The sequence below is a fragment of the Mustela lutreola genome, chromosome 4 (genome assembly GCF_030435805.1).
Source record: "Mustela lutreola isolate mMusLut2 chromosome 4, mMusLut2.pri, whole genome shotgun sequence".
Classification (NCBI taxonomy): Eukaryota; Metazoa; Chordata; class Mammalia; order Carnivora; family Mustelidae; genus Mustela; species Mustela lutreola.
In genome coordinates this window covers 93,993,039-94,016,378 of record NC_081293.1, presented here as the reverse complement: position 1 = coordinate 94,016,378, position 23,340 = coordinate 93,993,039, and positions in this window count along the sequence as shown.

Sequence of the window (23,340 nt, the reverse complement as noted above, 5' to 3'; positions counted from 1 at the left end):
AAACCCCAATTCCAAAGCCTACCGCCAAAACCAACAGTGACACTGAACCGAACATTGACCCTATATCAAAACCTGATCCTCAACCTGACCCTGGCCTTGACCTTTACCTGACCCTGACTCTGAACCTAATCCTAACCTTGACACTAACTCTGACCACTACATAGCCCTGTCCCTGACCCGAATGTGGACTTTAAACCAATACCTGAATCTGACTCTAAAAGGACACTGGTGCTAAACTTCACCCTGACCCTGACCCAGATCATGACGATAACCTAACCAGACCCTTACAGTGACCCCGACAATCAACTGAACACTAAACCTGACCCTGACTGTGAGACTGAACCTAACTCTGACCCTAAGTGTAACCCTGACCCTGACACTAACATGGGCCCTCCCCCGAATCCTATCTCTGAACCTAACCCTAACACTAACCTCTAACCCTTCCACGGACCCTGACCCTAACAAGTTCTAACCGTAACCGTCATCCTAATGCTAAACATAGAACTAACCCTAAACATTAACAATAACCCTGACCCTATACCTGTGATCATAACCCTAACCCTGAACTTTGCCTATACCAGACCCTGACCCTAAACCTGACCCTGGCCCTGACCCTAAACCTGACCATGACCATAACAATGACCACTACATAACCCTGTCCCTGACCCGAATGTGGACTTTAAACCAATACCTGAGCCTGACCGTAAACCTGACACTGGCCCTAGACTTCAACCTGACCCCGAACCAGGCAAAGACCAGAAACCTAACCCTGACCCTAACAGTGACCCTGACCCTGAACCTAACACGAACCCTGACACTGAATGGGAGGCTGAACCTATCCCTAACCCTAAACGTAACCCTGACCCTGACACTAACACTGGCCCTGACCCGAAACCTAATGCTGAACCTAACCCTAAAACTAACCCCTAACATTATCCCTGACACTGACCCTACCCCGATCTAACCCTAACCCGCAACCTACCTCTAACCCTAACCCTAACCCCACTTTAACAATAATCCTGACACTCTCCCTGACCCTGATCATAACCTTAACTCTGAACTTTGCCTATGTCAGAACTGAACCTTAAACTTGACCCTGGCCTTGACCTTAACACGGACCCTAACCCTGACTGTAAACCTAACTCTGACCCAATCCGTGATCCTAAACAGAATCGTAACCGTAAAGCTAAACCTGATCCTGAACCTACTCATGAAACAGAACCTAAACATAAAGCTGACCTTACCATAACCATGAACCTAACCCTGACCCTGACCCTAACCCTGACACTAAACCTGTCCCAAACCTAACCCTGACCCTGACATGAACCTTGCCCCCACACCAAAACTTGAACCTGACCCTAAATCTGACCATGACCCTGCCTGTACCTAAACCTAACCATCAGCCTAACACTGAACCTGACCCTGACTGTGACCGTAACGGTAACCCTGACCCTACTGTGATCCTGACCCTAAACCTAACCATGAACCTAACCATAACCCTGACCCCTACCCTAAGCCTTACGCTAACCCTGACCCCAAAGTCGTCTAACCCTAACCCTGACCCTACCTCTTTCTTAGACCTAAGCCTAAACTAATCTGGTCTAAACCCAGCTCTGTTCCCTCCAGCGGGGACAACAGCTGCACCCAGGCTTCCTAGGGTGGGGAGGAGGCTGTATGGGGGTCACTGGATGGGCACTGCATTGAGTGGAGTGTGAGCCTTGAGCAGCTTGGGGACCGGCGGCTCAGGGAACTCTGGTGCAGCAGGAAGTTCGGTAAGGAGCCCCCAGGCAGTGGTGACCTCACTTCCTTGAAGACAGAGACCAATGCAATTGGAACCCACGTATCACGGCACCCCATAACAGAGAAAACCCCCTGTGCAGATCATTTCTAGGCACATCCTAAAGGAAGCGACATGTTCTTCTACTGTACTGAAGCCCAGAGGATACAGGGAGAAGTGAGCTCGCCCGTCAGACACGTCCCCACCCTGGTAGGTCATATCAGGTATCCCCAATGACGCAGGCCCTTTGGCTAATAAAATCAAAAGGTGACACCAGTGGGCTCAGAGTCAGAGAGTCCCACACCTTCTGATCTATGGATGTAGCCCTAGGTCTCTTCCCTGTCTCTGCGTGTGTGTGTGTGTGTGTGTGTGTGTGTGTGTGTGTTTGTGTGTCTGTGTGTGTGCCTCTGGGTGTCTGTGTGTCTGTGTGTAAAGAGGTCCTGGCCATGCAATCGTGGGTGGAGTTGCCCCAAGCAGGATGAGATGATGAGGGTTTAGATATCTGGTGGGCAAGTCATGTTCACACCCCAGTTTAAGGCTGGTTAAGTGGGATCAGGTGTTGGGTCTACACCCTTCTGACCAGGGTTTATCCTGAGACCCTGAACGGATGGGTCCATGACCCAGGAGGGGGCTAACCCTAACAGTAACCACTAACCCTGACCCTGACCCTGACACTGACTGTGAGCCTGCCCCTAAACCTGACCCAAGCCCTGATCCTGACCCCGAACCTGACCCTGACTGTGATCCTGACCTGAACCCTAAACCTAATCCTAAGCCTGACACTGACCCTGATGTGGACCCTGAACCTAAACGTAACTCTGACATTACCGTAACCATGACTCAAACCTAACCAGGACCCTGAACCTGACCCTAATCCTAACCCTGACACTGACCTAACCCGGACCCTAACCCTACCCCTGAATGTGACAGTGAGCTTGACCCTAACCCTAAACCTAATGGTAACTCGAACCATGACCCTAATAAGGACCCTGAACCGACACCTCAAGCTGACCCTGAACCTAACACTAACCCCTACCCTAAACCAAACCCTAAGCCTGACCTTACGCTGTCTAACCCAGCCCTAACCATAACCATAACCCTACTTCTAACTCTAACCCAAACCCCATCCCAAACCCTACCGCCAAAACCTAACTGTGACACTGAACCGAACATTGACCCTATACCAAAGCCTGACCCTCAACCTGACCCTGGCTCTGACCTTTACATGACACTGACTCTGAACCTAATCCTAACCTTGACACTAACTCTGACCACTACATAGCTCTGTCCCTGAGCGAATGTGGACTTTAAACCAATACCTGAACCTGAACATAAAAAGGACACTGGTGCTAAACTTCACCCTGACCCTGACCCAGACCATGACAATAACATAACCCTGACCCTTACAGTGACCCCGACAATCAACTGAACACTATATCTGACCCTGACTGTGAGACTGAACCTAACACTGACCCTAAGTGTAACCCTGACCCTGACACTAACATGGGCCATCCCCCTAATCCTATCTCTGAACCTAATCCTAACACTAACCCCAAACCCTACCACGGACCCTGACCCTAACAGGTTCTAACCCTAACCGTCAACCTAATGCTAAACGTAGAACTAACCCTAAACATTAACAATAACCCTGACCCTATACCTGACTATGATCATAACCCTAACCCTGAACTTTGCCTATACCAGACCCTGACCCTAAACCTGACCCTGGCACTGACCCTAAACCTGACCATGACCCTAAAAATGACCACTACATAACCCTGTCCCTGACCCGAATGTGGACTTTAAACCAATACCTGAGCCTGACCGTAAACCTGACACTGGCCCTAGACTTCACCCTGGCCCCGACCCAGGCAACGACCAGAAACCTAACCCTGACCCTAACAGTGACCCTGACCCTGAACCTAACACGAACCCTGACACTGAATGGGAGCCTGAACCAAACTCTAACCCTAAATGTAACCCTGACCCTGACACTAACACGGTCCCTGACCCAAAACATAACGCTGAACCTAACCCTAAAAGTAACCCCTAACATTAACCCTGACACTGACCCTACCCCGATCTAACCCTAACCCGCAACCTACCTCTAACCCTAACCCTAACCCCACTTTAACAATAATCCTGACCCTCTCCCTGACCCTGATCATAACCTTAACTCTGAACTTTGCCTATGTCAGAACTGAACCTTAAACCTGACCCTGGCCTTGACCTTAACACTGACTCTAACCCTGACTTTAAACCTAACTCTGACCCAATCCGTGATCCTAAACAGAATCGTAACCGTAAATCTAACCCTGATCCGGAACCTACTCATGAAACAGAACCTAAACATAAAGCTGACCTTACCATAACCATGAACCTAACCCTGACCCTGACCCTAACCCTGACACTAAACCTGTCCCAAACCTAACCCTGACCCTGACATGAACCTTGCCCCCATACCAAAACTGGAACCTGACCCTAAATCTGACCATGACCCTGCCTGGACCTAAACCTAACCGTCAGCCTAACACTGAACCTGACCCTGACTGTGACCGTAACGCTAATCTTGACCCTACTGTGATCCTGACAATAAACCTAACCATGAACCTAACCCTAACCCTTACCCCTGCACTAACCTTACGCTAACCCTGACCCCAAAGTCGTCTAACCCTAACCCTGACCCTACGTCTTTCTAGGTCCTAACCCTAACACTAACCTTGTCTAAAACCAGCTCTATTCTCTCCAGCAGGGACAACAGCTGCACCCAGGCCTCCCAGGGGTTGGGGGGAGGCTGTATGGGGGTCACTGGATGGGCACTGCATTGAGTGCAGTGTGAGACTTGAGCAGCTTGGGGACCGGCGGCTCAGGGAGCTCTGGTGGATCAGGTTGTTCGGAAAGGAGCCCCCAGGCAGTGGTGACCTCACTTCCCTGATGACAGAGCCCAATGGAATTGGAACCCACATATCCAGGCACCCCATTACAGAGAAAACCGCCATGCCCAGCTCATTTCTAGGCACATCCTAAAGGAAGCAAAATGTTCTTCTGCTGTACTGAAGCCAAGAGGATGCAGGGAGAAGAGAGCTGGCCTGTTAGACAGGTCCCCTCCCTGGCAGGTCATATCAGGTTTCCCCAACGCCTCAGGCCCATTGTCTAATAAAATCAAAAGGGGACACAGAAGGTTCAGAGTCAGAGAGTCCCACACCTTCTGATGACTGGTGTAGCCCTTGGTCTCCTCCCCGTCTCTGTGTGTGTGTGTGTGTGTGTGTGTGTGTGTGTGTGTCTGTGCGCGGTTGGATGTCTGTGGGTCTGTGTGTAAAGAGCACCTGGCCATGCCATCGTGGGTAGAGATGCCCCAAGCAGGATCAGGCTGATGAGGGGTTAGATGTCTGGTGGGCAAGTCATGTTCACACCCAAGTTTAAGGCTGGTTAAGTGGGATCGGGTGTAGGGTGTACACCCTTCTGCCCAGGGTTTATCCTGAAACCCTGAAGGGATGGGTCCATGACCCAGGAGCGGGGCTAACACTAACAGTAAGCACTAACCCTGACCCTGACACTGACTGTGAGCCTGCACCAAACCCTCACCCAAGCCCTGACCATGACCCTAACCCTGAACCTGACTGTGATCCTTACATGAACGCTAAACCTAAACCTAAGCATGACACTGACCCTGATGTGGACCTTGAACCTAAACCTAACTCTGTCAACACCGTAACCATGACTCATACCTAACCATGACCCTGACCCTGACCCTAATCCTAACCCTGACGCTAACCTCACCCTGTGCCTAACCCTAACCCTACCCCGGACCGTGACTGTGAGCCTGATGCTAACCCTAAACCTAAAGATAACTCTAACCATGTCCCTCTATGGACCCTGAACCTAATCCTAACGATGACCCTGACCCTAACACTAACCCCTACCATAAACCAAACCCTAAACCTGACCTTCCGTTGTCTATCCCTAACCCTAAACATAACCCTACTTCTAACTCTCACCCAAACCCCAATCCCAAAACCTACTGCCGAAACCTAACTGTGACACTGAACCGAACATTAACCCTAAACCAAAGCCTGACCCTAAACCTGACCCTATCCCTGACCTGCACCTGACCCTGACCCTAATCATATCCATGACACTAACACTGACAACTACATAACCCTGTCCTTGACCCGAATGTGGACTTTAAACCAATACCTGAACCTGACACTAAACCTGACCGTGGCGCTAAACTTCACCCTGACCCTGACCCAAACAATTTCCATAAACCTAACCCTGACCCTAACAGTGACCCCGACCCTGACCTTAACACTAAACCTGACCCTGACTGTTAGCCTGACCCTTACTCTAACCCTAAATGTAACCCAGACCCTGACATTAACACGGGCCGTACCCCGAATCCTATCGCTGAAACTAAACTTACACTAACCCCTAACCCTACCACGGACCCTGACCCTAACAAGTTCTAACCCTAACAGTCAACCTAACGCTAACCCTAACACCTACTCTAAACTTTAAAAATAACACTGACCCTATACCTGACTATGATCATGACCCTATCCCTGAACTTTGCCTATACCAGACCCTGACCCTAAACCCGACTCTGGCCCTGACCCTAAACCTAACCATGATTCTAACACTTACCACTACATAACCCTGTCCCTGACCCGAATGTGGACTTTAAACCAATACCTGATCTTGACCGTAATCCTGACAGTGGCCCTAGACTTCAACCTGACCCTGATGCAGGTAAAGACCATAAACCTAAGGCTGACCCTAACAGAGATGCTGACCCTGACCCTAACAATAAACCTGACCCTGACTGTGAGCCTGCCCCAAACCCTAACCCAAGCCCTGACCCTGATTCTGATTCTGACCCTGACAGCGAACCTTACCGGAACCCAAAACAAAACCTAAGCCTGGCAAGGGCCCTGATGTGCACCCTGAACCTAAACATAACTCTGACATTACCGTAAATATGACTAATACCTAACCATGACCCAGACCCTGACCCTAACCCTATCCCTGATGCTGATCTAACCCTGACCCTAACACTAACCCTGACACTGAATGGGAGCCTGAACCTAACTCTAACCCTAAACGTAACCCTGATCCTGACACTAACACGGGCCCTGACCTGAAACCTAACGCTGAACCTAACCCTAAAACTAACCCCTAACATTATCCCGGACACTGACCCTAACCCGTCTAATCCTAACTCTCATCCTACCTCTAACCCTAAACCTAACCCCATTTTAACAATTATCCTGACCCTCTCCCTGTCCCTGATCATAACCCTAACTCTGAACTTTGCCTAGGTCAGAACTTAACCTTAAAACTGACCCTGGCCTTGACCTTACACTGACCCTAACCCTGACTGTAAACCTAACTCTGACCCAATCCGTGATCCTGAACAGATTAGTAACCCTAAAGCTAACCCTGATCCTGAACCTACTCATAAAACAGAACCTAAACATAAAGCTGACCTTACCATAACCATGAACCTAACCCTGACCCTGACCCTAACCCTGACATTAAACCTGTCCGAAACCTAAACCTGACGTTACATGACCTTGTACCCAAACCAAAACTTGAACCTGATCCTAAAACTGACTATGACACTGAACCTGACCCTAAACCTAACCATCAGCTTAACACTGACCCTGAGCCTGACTCTGACTGTAACGCTAACCCTGAACCTACTGTGATCGTGACCCTAAACCTAGCCATGAACCTAACCCTAACCCTGACCCCATCCTATACCTTATGCTAACCCTGACCCCAAAGACGTCTAACCCTAACCCTGACCCTAAGTCATTCTTAAACCTAACCCTAACACTAAGCTGGTCTAAACCCAGCTCTGTTCCCTCCAGCGAGGACAACAGCTGCACCCAGGCCTCCCAGGGGCTGGGGGGAGCCTGTATGGGGGTCACTGGATGGGCACTGCATTGAGTGGAGTGTGAGCCTTGAGCAGCTTGGGGACCGGCGGCTCAGTGAGCTCTGGTGGAGCAGGAAGTTCGGTAAGGAGCCCCCAGGCAGTGGTGACCTCACTTCCTTGACGACAGAGCCCAACTGAATTGGAACCCACGTATCCAGGCACCCCATTACAGAGAAAACCGCCTTGCCCAGCTCATTTCTAGGCACATCCTAAAGGAAGCGACATGTTCTCTGCTGTAATAAAGCTGAGAGGATGCACGGAAAAGAGAGCTCTCCCGCGAGACACGTCCGCTCCCTGGCAAGACATATCAGGTTTCCCCAACGCCGCAGGCTCTTTGGCTAATAAAATTAAAAGATGACACCAGGGGGCTCAGAGTCAGAGAGTCCCACACATCTTATCCAATGTGTAGCCCTAGGTCTCCTCCCTGTCTGTGTGTGTGTGTGTGTGCGTGCGAGTGTCTCAGGGTGTCTGTGTGTCTGTGTGTAAAGAGGACCTTGCCATGTGATCGTGGGTAAGATGCCCCAAGCAGGATCAGGCTGATGAGGGTTTAGATATCTGGTGGGCAAGTCATGTTCACACCCCAGTTTAAGCCTGGTTAAGTGGGATCCGGTGTAGGTTCTACACCATTCTGCCCAGGGTTTATCCTGAGACCCTGAAGGGATGGGTCCATGACTCAGGAGCAGGGCTAACCCTAACAGTAACCACTAACCCTGACCCTGACACTGACTGTGAGCCTGCCCCAAAACCTGACCCAAGCCCTGACCCTGACCCCGAACCTACCCTGACTGTGATCCTGACCTGAACCCTAAACCTAAACCTAAGCCTGACACTGACCCTGATGTGGACCCTGAACCTAAACCTAAATCTGACATTACCGTAACCATGACTCAAACCTAACCAGGACCCTGACACTGACCCTAATCCTAACCCTGACTCCGACATAACCCGGACCCTAACCCTACTCCTGACCGTGACAGTGTGCTTGACCCTAACCCTAAACTTTATGGTCACTCTAACCATGACCCTAATAAGGACCCTGAACCCAAACCTCATGCTGACCCTGAACCTAACACTAACCCCTACCCTAAACCAAACCCTAACCCTGACCTTACCCTGTCTAACCCTAACCCTAACGCTAAACAGAACCCTACTTCTAACTCTAATCCAAACCCCAATCCCAAACCCTACCGCCAAAACCTAACTGTGACACTGAACCGAACATTGACCCTATACCAAAGCCTGACCCTCAACCTGACCCTGGCCCTGAACTTTACCTGACCCTGACTCTGAACCTAATCCTAACCTTGACACTAACTCTGACCACTACATAGCCCTGTCCCTGACCCGAATGTGCACTTTAAACCAATACCTGAACCTGACCCTAAAAAGGACACTGGTGCTAAACTTCACCCTGACCCTGACCCAGACCATGACGATTACCTAACCCTGACACTTACAGTGACCCCGACAATTAACTGAACACTAAACCTGACCCTGACTGTGAGACTTAACCTAACTCTGACCCTAAATGTAACCCTGACCCTGACACTAACATGGGCCCTCCCCCGAATCCTATCTCGAACCTAACCCTAACACTAACCTCTAACCCTACCACGGACCCGGACCCTAACAAGTTCTAAACCTAACCGTCAATCTAACGCTAAATGTAGAACTAACCCTAAACATTAACAATAACCCTGACCCTATACCTGACTATGATCATAACCCTAACCCTGAAATTTGCCTATACCAGACCCTGACCCTAAACCTGACCGAGACCCTAAATCTGACCATGACCCTAACAATGACCACTACATAACCTTGTCCCTGACCCGAATGTGGACTTTAAACCAATACCTGATTCTGACCGTAAGCCTGACACTGGCCCTAGACTTCACCCTGACCCCGAACCAGGCAAAGACCAGAAACCTAACCCTGACCCTAACAGTGACACTGACCCTGAACCGAACACTAACCCCGACACTGAATGGGAGCCTGAACCTAACTCTAACCCTAAACGTAACCCTGACCCTGACACTAACACGGGCCCAGACCCGAAACCTAATGCTGAACCTAACCCTAAAACTAACCCCTAACATTATCCCTGACACTGACCCTAACCCTGACCCTACGTCTTTCTTAGTCCTAACCCTAAAACTAACCTGCTCTAAACCCAGCTCTGTTCCCTCCATTGGGGACAACAACTGCACCTAGGCCTCCTAGGGTCTGGGAGGAGGCTGTATGGGGGTCACTGGATGGGCACTGCATTGAGTGGAGTGTGAGACTTGAGCAGCTTGGGGACCGGCAGCTCAGGGAGCTCTGGTGGAGCAGGAAGTTCGGTAAGGAGCCCCCAGGCATTGGTGACCTCACTTTCCTGACGACAGAGCCCAATGCAATTGGAACCCACGTATCACGGCACGCCATAAGAGAGAAAACCCCCTGTGCAGATCATTTCTAGGCACATCCTAAAGGAAGCAACATGTTCTTCTACTGTACTGAAGCCCAGAGGATACAGGGAGATATGAGCTCACAAGCCAGACACGTCCCCTCCCTGGCAGGTCATATCAGGTGAACCAATGCCGCAGGCCCTTTGGCTAATAAAATCAAAAGGTGACACCAGCGGGCTCAGTGTCAGAGAGTCCCACACCTTCTGATCTATGGGTGTAGCCCTAGGTCTCCTCCCTGTCTCTGCCTGTGTGTTTGTGTGTGTGTGTGTGTGTGTGTGTGTGTGCCTCTGGGTGTCTGTGTGTCTGTGTGTAAAGAGGTCCTGGCCATGCCATCGTGGTTGGAGATGCCCCAAGTAGGATGAGCTGATGAGGGGTTAGATGTCTGGTGGGAAAGTCATGTTCACACCCCAGTTTAAGGCTGCTTAAGTGGGATCGGTTGAAGGGTCTACACCCTTATGCCCAGAGTTTATCCTGAGACCCTGAATGGATGGGTCCATGATTCAGGAGCAGGGCTAACCCTAACAGTAACCACTAACCCTGACCCTGACACTGACTGTGAGCCTGCCCCAAACCCTAACCCAAGCCCTGACCCTGACTCTGATTCTGACCCTGACTGTGATCCTTACCTGAACCCAAAACAAAACCTAAGCCTGGCAAGGACCGTGATGTGCACCCTGAACCTAAACATAACTCTGACATTACCGTAAATATGGCTAATACCTAACTATGACCCAGACCCTGACCCTAATCCTAACCCTGATGCTGATCTAACCCTGACCCTAACACTAACCCTGACACTGAATGTGAGCCTGAACCTAACTCTAACCCTAAACGTAACCCTGACCCTGACACTAACACGGGCCCTGACCCGAAACCTAACGCTGAACCTAACCCTAAAACTAACCCCTAACATTATCCCTGACACTGATCCTAACCCGTCTAATCCTAACCCTCAACCTACCTCTAACCCTAAACCTAACCCCATTTTAACAATTATCCTGACCCTCTCCCTGACCCTGATCATAACCCTAACTCTGAACTTTGCCTACGTCAGAACTTAACCTTAAAACTGACCCTGGCCTTGACCTTAACACTGACCCTAAGCCTGTCTGTAAACGTAACTCTGACCCAATCCGTGATCCTGAACAGATTAGTAACCCTAAAGCTAACCCTGATCCTGAACCTACTCATAAAACAGAACCTAAACATAAAGCTGACCTTACCATAACCATGAACCTAACCCTGACCCTGACCCGAACCCTGACACTAAACCTTTCCCAAACCTAACCCTGACCTGACATGACCTTATACCCAAACCAAAACTTGATCCTGACCCTAAAACGGACCATGACCCTGAACCTGACCCTAAACGTAACCATCAGCCTAACACTGACCCTGCACCTGACTCTGACCGTAACGCTAACCCTGAACCTACTGTGATCCTGACACTAAAACTAACCATGAAACTAAAACTAACCCTGACCCCACCCTAAACCTTACGATAACCCTGACCCCAAAGACGTCTTACCCTAACCCTGACCCTAAGTCATTCTTAACCCTAACCCTAACACTAAGCTGGTCTAAACCCAGCTCTGTTCCCTCCAGCAGGGACAACAGCTGCACCAAGGTCTCCCAGTGGCTGGGGGGAGGCTGTATGGGGGTCACTGGATGGGCACTGCATTGAGTGGAGTGTGAGCCTTGAGCAGCTTGGGGACCGGAGGCTCAGGGAGCTCTGGTGCAGCAGGATGTTCGGTAAGGAGCCCCCAGGCAGTGGTGACCTCACTTCCTTGACAACAGAGCCCAACTGAATTGGAACCCACGTATCCAGACACCCCATTACAGAGAAAAGCGCCATGCCCAGCTCATTTCTAGGCACATCCTAAAGGAAGCGACATGTTCTCTGCTGTACTAAAGCCGAAAGGATGCAGGGAAAAGAGAGCTCGCCCGCCAGACACGTCCCCTCCCTGGCAAGTCATATCAGGTTTCCCTATCGCCGCAGGCCCTTTGGCTAATAAAATTAAAAGGTGAAACCAGGGGGCTCAGAGTCAGAGAGTCCCACACATCTTATCCAATGTGTAGCCCTAGGTCTCCTCCCTGTCTGTGTGTGTGTCTGTGTGTGTGTGAGTGCCTCTGGGTGTCTGTGTGTCTGTGTGTAAAGAGGATCATGCCATGTCATCGTAGGTGGAGATGCCCCAAGCAGGATCAGGCTGATGAGGGTTTAGATATCTGGTGGGCAAGTCATGTTCACACCCCAGTTTAAGGCTGGTTAAGTGGGATTGGGTGTAGGTTCTACACCATTCTGCCCAGGGTTATCCTTAGACCCTGAACGGATGGGTCCATGTCCCAGGAGTGGGGCTAACACTAACAGTAACTACTAACACTGACCCTGACCCTGACACTGACTGTGAGCCTGCCCCAAAACCTGACCCAAGCCCTGACCCTGACCCCGAACCTTACCCTGACTGTGATCCTGACCTGAACCCTAAACCTAAACCTAAGCCTGACACTGACACTGATGTGGACCCTGAACCTAAACCTAACACTGACATTACCGTAACCATGACTCAAACCTAACAAGGACCCTGACACTGACCCTAATCCTAACCCTGACGCTGACCTAACCCGGACCCTAACCCTACCACTGACCGTGACAGTGTGCTTGACCCTAACCCTAAACCTAATGGTAACTCAAACCATGACCCTAATAAGGACCCTGAACCTACACCTCATGCTGACCCTGAACCTAACACTAACCCCTACCCTAAACCAAACCCTAACCCTGACCTTACGCTGTCTAACCCTAACCCTAACACTAACCATAACCCTACTTCTAACTCTAACTCAAACCCCAATCCCAAACCCTACAGCCAAAACCTAACTTTGACACTGAACCGAACATTGACCCTATACCAAAGCCTGACCCTCAACCTGACCCTGGCCCTGAACTTTACCTGACCCCGACTCTGAACCTAATCCTAACCTTGACACTAACTCTGACCACTACATAGCCCTGTCCCTGACCCGAATGTGCACTTTAAACAATACCTGAACCTGACCCTAAAAAGGACACTGGTGCTAAACTTCACCCTGACCCTGACCCAGACAATGACGATTACCTAACCCTGACACAGTGACCCCGACAATGAACAGAACACTAAACCTGACCCTGACTGTGAGACTGAACCTAACTCTGACCCTAAATGTAACCCTGGCCCTGACACTAACATGGGCCCTCCCCCGAATGCTATATCTGAACCTCACCCTAACACTAACCTCTAACCCTACGACGGACCCTGACCCTAACAAGTTCTAACCCTAACGGTCAACCTAACGCTAAACGTAGAACTAACCCTAAACATTAACAATAACCCTGACCCTATACCTGACTATGATCATAACGCTAACCCTGAAATTTGCCTATACCAGACCCTGACCCTAAACCTGACCCTGACCCTGACCCTAAACCTGACCATGACCCTAACAATGACCACTACATAACCTTGTCCCTGACCCGAATGTGGACTTTAAACCAATACCTGATCCTGACCGTAAGCCTAACACTGGCCCTAGACTTCACCCTGACCCCGAACCAGGCAAAGACTAGAAACCTAACCCTGACCCTAACAGTGACACTGACCCTGAACCTAACACTAACCCTGACACTGAATGGGAGCCTGAACCTAACTCTAACCCTAAACGTAACACTGACATGTACCTTGCCCCCACACCAAAACGTGAACCTGACTCTAAATCTGACCATGACCCTGCCTGGACCTAAACCTAACCGTCAGCCTAACACTGAACCTGACCCTGTCTGTGACCGTAACGCTAACCCTGACCCTACTGTGATCCTGACCCTAAACCTAACCATGAACCTAAACCTAACCCTGACCCCTACCCTAAGCCTTACGCTAACCCTGACCCTAAAGTCGTCTAACCCTAACCTTGAGCCTACCTCTTTCTTAGACCTAAGCCTAACACTGAGCTGGTCTAAACCCAGCTCTGTTCCCTCCAGCGGGGACAACAGCTGCACCCAGGCTTCCTAGGGTCTGGGAGGAGGCTGTATGCGGCTCACTGGATGGACACTGCATTGAGTGGAGTGTGAGAATTGAGCAGCTTGGGGACCGGCGGCTCAGGGAGCTCTGGTGCAGCAGGAAGTTCGGTAAGGAGCCCCCAGGCAGTAGTGACCTCACTTCCTTGACAACACAGCCCAACTGAATTGGAACCAACATATCCAGGCACCCCATTACAGAGAACACCGCCATGCCCAGCTCATTTCTAGGCACACCCTAAGGAAGCGACATGTTCTCTGCTGTACTAAAGCCGAGGATGCAGGGAAAAGAGAGCTCGCCCGACAGACACGTCCCCTCCCTGGCAAGTCATATCAGTTTCCCCAACGCCACAGGACCTTTGGCTAATAAACTTAAAAGGTGACTCCAGGGGGCTCAGAGTCAGAGAGCCCCACACATCTTATCCAATTGTGTAGCCCTAGGTCTCATCCCTGTGTGTGTGTGTGTGTGTGAGTGTGCGAGTGCCTCTGGGTGTCTGTGTGTCTGTGTGTAAAGAGGACCTTGCCATGCCATCGTGGATGGAGATGCCCCAAGCAGGATGAGCTGATGAGGGGTTAGATGTCTGGTGGTTAAATCATGTTCACACCCCAGTTTAAGGCTGCTTAAGTGGGATCGGTTGTAGGGTCTACACCCTTCTGTCCAGGGTTTATCCTGAGACCCTGAATGGATGGGTCCATGACTCAGGAGCAGGGCTAACCCTAACAGTAACCACTAACCCTGACCCTGACACTGACTGTGAGCCTGCCCCAAACCCTAACCCAAGCCCTGCCCCTGACTCTGACCCTGACCCTGAATGTGATCCTTACCTGAACCCAAAATAATACCTTAGCCTGGCAAGGACCCTGATGTGGACCATGAATCTAAACCTAACTCTGACATTACCGTAAATATGACTAATACCTAACCATGACCCAGACCCTGACCCTAATCCTAACCCTGATGCTGATCTAACCCTGACCCTAACACTAACCCTGACACTGAATGTGAGCCTGAACCTAACTCTAACCCTAAACGTAACCCTGACCCTGAAACTAACACGGGCCCTAACCTGAAACGTAACGCTGAACCTAACCCTAAAACTAACCCCTAACATTATCCCTGACACTGACCTTAACCCGGTCTAATCCTAACCCTCAACCTACCTCTAACCCTAACCCTAACCCCACTGTAACAATTATCCTGACCCTCTCCCTGTCCCTGATCATAACCCTAACTCTGAACTTTGCCTACATCAGAACTTAACCTTAAAACTGACCCTGGCCTTGACCTTAACACTACCCTAACCCAGACTGTAAACCTAACTCTGACCCAATCAGTGATCCTGAACAGATTAGTAACCCTAAAGCTAACCCTGATCCTGAACCTACTCATAAAACAGAACCTAAACATAAAGCTGACCTTAGCATAACCATGAACCTAACCCTGACCCTAACCCTCACCCTGACAGTAAAACTGTCCCAAACTTAACCCTGACATGACATGACCTTGCCCCAAAGCAAAACTTGAACCTGACCCTAAAACTGACCATGGCCCTAAACCTGACCCTAAAACTAACCATCAGCCTAACACTGACCCTGCGCCTGACTCTGACCGTAATGCTAACCCTGAACCCAAGTGATCCTGACCCTAAACCTAACCAGGAACCTAACCCTAACCCTTACCCCATCCTATACCTTACGCTAACCCTGACCCCAAAGACGTCTAACCCTAACCCTGAACCTAACTCATTCTTAACCCTAACCCTAACACTAAGCTGGTCTAAACACAGCTCTGTTCCCTCCAGCGGGGACAACAGCTGCACCCACGCCTCCAGGGGCTGGGGGGAGGCTGTATGGGGGTCACTGGATGGGCACTGCATTGAGTGGTGTGTGAGCCTTGAGCAGCTTGGGGACCGGCGGCTCAGGGAGCTCTGGTGCAGCAGGAAGTTCGGTAAGGAGCCCCCGGGAGTGGTGACCTAACTTCCTTGACGACAGAGCCCAACTGAATTGGAACCCAAGTGTCCAGGCACCCCATTACAGAGAACACCGCCATGCCCAGCTCATTTCTAGGCACATCCTAAAGGAAGCGACATGTTCTCTGCTGTACTAAAGCTGAGAGGATGCAGGGAAAATAGAGCTCGCCCACCAGACACGTCCCCTCCCTGGCAAGTCATATCAAGTTTCCCCAACGCCGCAGGCCCTTTGACTAATAAAATTAAAAGGTGACACCAGGGGGCTCAGAGTCAGAGAGTCCCACACATCTTATCCAATTGTGTAGCCCTAGGTCTCCTCCCTGTCTGTGTGTGTGTGTGTGTGCGAGTGCCTCTGGGTGTCTGTGTGTCTGTGTGTAAAGAGGACCTTGCCATGCCATCGTGGGTGGAGATGCCCCAAGCAGGATTAGGCTGATGAGGGTTTAGATATCTGGTGGGCAAGTCATGTTCACACCCCAGTTTAAGGCTGGTTAAGTGGGATCGGGTGTAGGGTCTACACCATTCTGCCCAGGGTTTATCCTGAGACCCTGAAGGGATGGGTCCATGACCCAGGAGCGGGGCTAACCCTAACAGTAACCACTAACCCTGACCCTGAACCTGACACTTACTGTGAGTCTGCCCCAAATCCTGACCCAAGCCCTGACCCTGACCCCGAACCTGACCCTGACTGTGATACTGACCTGAACCCTAATCCTAAACGTAAGCCTGACACTGATCCTGATGTGGACCCTGAACCTAAACCTAACTCTGACATTACCGTAACCATGACTCAAACCTAACCAGGACCCTGACCCTGACCCTAATCCTAACCATGACGCTGACCTAACCCGGACCCTAACCCTACCCCTGACCATGACAGTGTGCTTGACCCTAACCCTAAACCTAATGGTAACTCGAACCATGACCCTAATAAGGACCCAGAACCTACACCTCATGCTGACCCTGAACCTAACACTAACCCTTACCCTAAACCAAACCCTAACCCTGACCGTACGCTATCTAACCCTAACCCAAACCCTAACCATAACCCTACTTTTAACTCTAACCCAAACCCCAATCCCATACCCTACCGCCAAAACCTAACTGTGACATTGAACCGAACATTGACCCTATACCAAAGCCTGTACCTCAACCTGACCCTGGCCCTGAACTTTACCTGACCCTGACTCTGAACCTAATCCTAACCTTGACACTAACTCTGACCACTACATAGCCCTGTACCTGACACAAATGTGGACTTTAAACCAATACCTGAACCTGACCTTAAACACGACACTGGAGCTAAAGTTCACCTTGACCCTGACCCAGACCATGACCATAAACCTAACCCTGACCCTAACAGTGACCCCGACTCTGACCTGAACACTAAACCTGACCCTGACTGTGAGACTGACCCTTACTCTAAACCTAAATGTAACCCAGACCCTAACACTAACACGGGCCGTACCCCGAAACTATCACTGAACCTAACCCTAACACTAACCCCTAACCCTACCACCGACCCTGACCCTAACAAGTTCTAAACCTAAGAGTCAACCTAACGCTAACCCTAACACTAACTCTAAATTTTAACAATAACCCTGACCCTATACCTGCATATGATCATAACCCTATCCCTGAACTTTGCCTATACCAGACCCTGAACCTAAACCTGACTCTGGCCCTTACCCTAAACTAACCATGATTATAACACGTACCACTACATAAACCTGTCCCTAACCTGAATGTGGACTTTAAACCATTACCTGATCTTAACAGTAATCCTGACACTGGCCCTAGACTTCACCCTGACCCTGACCCAGGTAAAGACCATAAACCTAACCCTGACCCTAACAGAGACTCTGACCCTGACCCTAACAATAAACCTGACACTGAATGGGAGCCTGACCCTAACTCTAACCCTAACTGTAACCCTGACCCTGACACTAACACGGGCCCTGACCCAAAACCTAACGCTGAACTTAACCCTAAAACTAACCCCTAACATTATCCCTGACACTGACCCTAACCCGGTCTAACCCTAACCCTCAAACTACCTGTAATCCTAACTCTAACCCCACTTTAACAATAATCCTGACCCTCTCCCTGACCCTGATCATAACCCTAACTCTGAACTTTGCCTTTGTCAGACCTTAACTTTAAACCTGACATTGGCCTTGACCTTAACTCTGACCCTAACCCTGACTGTAAACCTAACTCTGACCCAATCCGTGATCCTGAACAGAATCGTAAACCTAAAGCTAACACTGATCCTGAACCTACTCATAAAACAAAACCTAAACATAAAGCTGACCTTACCATAACCGTAAACCTAATCCTGACCCTGACCCTAACCCTGACACTAAACCTGTCCCAAACCTAACGCTGACCCTGACATGAACCTTGCCCCCACACCAAAACGTGAACCTGACCCTAAACCTGACCATGACCCTGAACCTGACCCTAAGCCTAACCGTCACTCTAACACTGACCCTGACCCTGACTCTGAGCGTAACGCTAACCCTGACCCTACTGTGAGCCTCACCCTAAACCTAACCAAGAACCTAACCCTAACCCTGACCCCTACCCTAAGCCTTACATCACCCTGAAACCAACGATGTCTATCCCTATCCCTGACCCTAAGTCATTCTTAACCCTAACCCTAACAGTAACAGGGTCGAAACCCAGCTGTGTTCCCTCCAGCGGTGACAACAGCTGCACCCAGGCCTCCCGGGGGGGGGGGGAGGCTGTATGGGGGTGACTGGATGGGCACTGCATTGATTGGAGTGTGAGCCATGAGCAGCTTTGGGACCGGCGGCTCAGGTAACTCTGGTGAAGCAGGAAGTTCGGTAAGGAGCCCCCAGGCAGTGGTGACCTCACATCACTGATGACAGAGCCCAACGGAATTGAAACCCACATATCCAGGCACCCCATTACAGAGAAAACCGCCATGCCCAGCTCATTTCTAGGCACATCCTAAAGGAAGCAAAATGTTCTTCTGCTGTACTGAAGCCAAGAGGATGCAGGGAGAAGAGAGCTGGCCCGTTAGACAGGTCCCCTCCCTGGCAGGTCATATCAGGTTTCCCCAACGCCTCAGACCCATTGTCTAATAAAATCAAAAGGGGACACAGGAGGTTCAGGGTCAGAGAGTCCTACACCTTCTGATGATTGGTGTAGCCCTTGGTCTCCTCCCCGTCTTTGTGTGTGTGTGTGTGTGTGTGTGTGTGTGTGTGTAAGGTTGGATGTCTGTGGGTCTGTGTGTAAAGAGCACCTGGCCATGCCATCGTGGGTAGAGATGCCCCAAGCAGGATCAGGCTGATGAGGGGTTAGATGTCTGGTGGGCAAGTCATGTTCACACCCCAGTTTAAGGCTGGTTAAGTGGGATCGGGTGTAGGGTCTACACCATTCTGCCCAGGGTTTATCCTGAGACCCTGAAGGGATGGGTCCATGACCCAGGAGCGGGGCTAACCCTAACAGTAACCACTAACCCTGACCCTGAACCTGACACTTACTGTGAGTCTGCCCCAAATCCTGACCCAAGCCCTGACCCTGACCCCGAACCTGACCCTGACTGTGATACTGACCTGAACCCTAATCCTAAACGTAAGCCTGACACTGATCCTGATGTGGACCCTGAACCTAAACCTAACTCTGACATTACCGTAACCATGACTCAAACCTAACCAGGACCCTGACCCTGACCCTAATCCTAACCATGACGCTGACCTAACCCGGACCCTAACCCTACCCCTGACCATGACAGTGTGCTTGACCCTAACCCTAAACCTAATGGTAACTCGAACCATGACCCTAATAAGGACCCAGAACCTACACCTCATGCTGACCCTGAACCTAACACTAACCCTTACCCTAAACCAAACCCTAACCCTGACCGTACGCTATCTAACCCTAACCCAAACCCTAACCATAACCCTACTTTTAACTCTAACCCAAACCCCAATCCCATACCCTACCGCCAAAACCTAACTGTGACATTGAACCGAACATTGACCCTATACCAAAGCCTGTACCTCAACCTGACCCTGGCCCTGAACTTTACCTGACCCTGACTCTGAACCTAATCCTAACCTTGACACTAACTCTGACCACTACATAGCCCTGTACCTGACACAAATGTGGACTTTAAACCAATACCTGAACCTGACCTTAAACACGACACTGGAGCTAAAGTTCACCTTGACCCTGACCCAGACCATGACCATAAACCTAACCCTGACCCTAACAGTGACCCCGACTCTGACCTGAACACTAAACCTGACCCTGACTGTGAGACTGACCCTTACTCTAAACCTAAATGTAACCCAGACCCTAACACTAACACGGGCCGTACCCCGAAACTATCACTGAACCTAACCCTAACACTAACCCCTAACCCTACCACCGACCCTGACCCTAACAAGTTCTAAACCTAAGAGTCAACCTAACGCTAACCCTAACACTAACTCTAAATTTTAACAATAACCCTGACCCTATACCTGCATATGATCATAACCCTATCCCTGAACTTTGCCTATACCAGACCCTGAACCTAAACCTGACTCTGGCCCTTACCCTAAACTAACCATGATTATAACACGTACCACTACATAAACCTGTCCCTAACCTGAATGTGGACTTTAAACCATTACCTGATCTTAACAGTAATCCTGACACTGGCCCTAGACTTCACCCTGACCCTGACCCAGGTAAAGACCATAAACCTAACCCTGACCCTAACAGAGACTCTGACCCTGACCCTAACAATAAACCTGACACTGAATGGGAGCCTGACCCTAACTCTAACCCTAACTGTAACCCTGACCCTGACACTAACACGGGCCCTGACCCAAAACCTAACGCTGAACTTAACCCTAAAACTAACCCCTAACATTATCCCTGACACTGACCCTAACCCGGTCTAACCCTAACCCTCAAACTACCTGTAATCCTAACTCTAACCCCACTTTAACAATAATCCTGACCCTCTCCCTGACCCTGATCATAACCCTAACTCTGAACTTTGCCTTTGTCAGACCTTAACTTTAAACCTGACATTGGCCTTGACCTTAACTCTGACCCTAACCCTGACTGTAAACCTAACTCTGACCCAATCCGTGATCCTGAACAGAATCGTAAACCTAAAGCTAACACTGATCCTGAACCTACTCATAAAACAAAACCTAAACATAAAGCTGACCTTACCATAACCGTAAACCTAATCCTGACCCTGACCCTAACCCTGACACTAAACCTGTCCCAAACCTAACGCTGACCCTGACATGAACCTTGCCCCCACACCAAAACGTGAACCTGACCCTAAACCTGACCATGACCCTGAACCTGACCCTAAGCCTAACCGTCACTCTAACACTGACCCTGACCCTGACTCTGAGCGTAACGCTAACCCTGACCCTACTGTGAGCCTCACCCTAAACCTAACCAAGAACCTAACCCTAACCCTGACCCCTACCCTAAGCCTTACATCACCCTGAAACCAACGATGTCTATCCCTATCCCTGACCCTAAGTCATTCTTAACCCTAACCCTAACAGTAACAGGGTCGAAACCCAGCTGTGTTCCCTCCAGCGGTGACAACAGCTGCACCCAGGCCTCCCGGGGGGGGGGGGGGAGGCTGTATGGGGGTGACTGGATGGGCACTGCATTGATTGGAGTGTGAGCCATGAGCAGCTTTGGGACCGGCGGCTCAGGTAACTCTGGTGAAGCAGGAAGTTCGGTAAGGAGCCCCCAGGCAGTGGTGACCTCACATCACTGATGACAGAGCCCAACGGAATTGAAACCCACATATCCAGGCACCCCATTACAGAGAAAACCGCCATGCCCAGCTCATTTCTAGGCACATCCTAAAGGAAGCAAAATGTTCTTCTGCTGTACTGAAGCCAAGAGGATGCAGGGAGAAGAGAGCTGGCCCGTTAGACAGGTCCCCTCCCTGGCAGGTCATATCAGGTTTCCCCAACGCCTCAGACCCATTGTCTAATAAAATCAAAAGGGGACACAGGAGGTTCAGGGTCAGAGAGTCCTACACCTTCTGATGATTGGTGTAGCCCTTGGTCTCCTCCCCGTCTTTGTGTGTGTGTGTGTGTGTGTGTGTGTGTGTGTGTAAGGTTGGATGTCTGTGGGTCTGTGTGTAAAGAGCACCTGGCCATGCCATCGTGGGTAGAGATGCCCCAAGCAGGATCAGGCTGATGAGGGGTTAGATGTCTGGTGGGCAAGTCATGTTCACACCCCAGTTTAAGGCTGGTTAAGTGGGATTGGGTGTAGGGTGTACACCCTTCTGCCAAGGGTTTATCCTGAGACCCTGAAGGGATGGGTCCATGACCCAGGAGCGGGGCTAACACTACCAGTAAGCACTAACCCTGACCCTGACACTGACTGTGAGCCTGCACCAAACCCTCACCCAAGCCCTGACCATGAACCTAACCCTGAACTTGACTGTGATCCTGACATGAACTCTAAACCTAAACCTAAGCATGACACTGACCCTGATGTGGACCCTGAACCTAAACCTAATTCTGTGAACACCGTAACCATGACTCATACCTAACCATGACCCTGACCCTGACCCTAATCCTAACCCTGACGCTCACCTAACCCTGAGCCTAACCCTAACCCTACCCCGGACCGTGACTGTGAGCCTGATGCTAACCCTAAACCTAAAGATAACTCTAACCATGTCCCTCTACGGACCCTGAACCTAATCGTAACGATGACCCTGACCCTAACACTAAACCCTACCATAAACCAAACCCTAAACCTGACCTTCCGTTGTCTATCCCTAACCCTAAACATAACCCTACTTCTAACTCTCACCCAAACCCCAATCCCAAAACCTACTGCCGAAACCTGTGACACTGAACCGAACATTAACCCTAAACCAAAGCCTGACCGTAAACCTGACCCTATCCCTGACCTTCACCTGACCCTGACCCTGACCCTAATCATATCCATGACACTAACACTGACAACTACATAACCCTGTCTTTGACCCGAATGTGGACTTTAAACCAATACCTGAACCTGACACTAAACCTGACCGTGGCGCTAAACTTCACCCTGACCCTGACCCAAACAATGACCATAAACCTAACCCTGACCCTAACAGTGACCGCGACCCTGACCTTAACACTAATCCTGACCCTGAC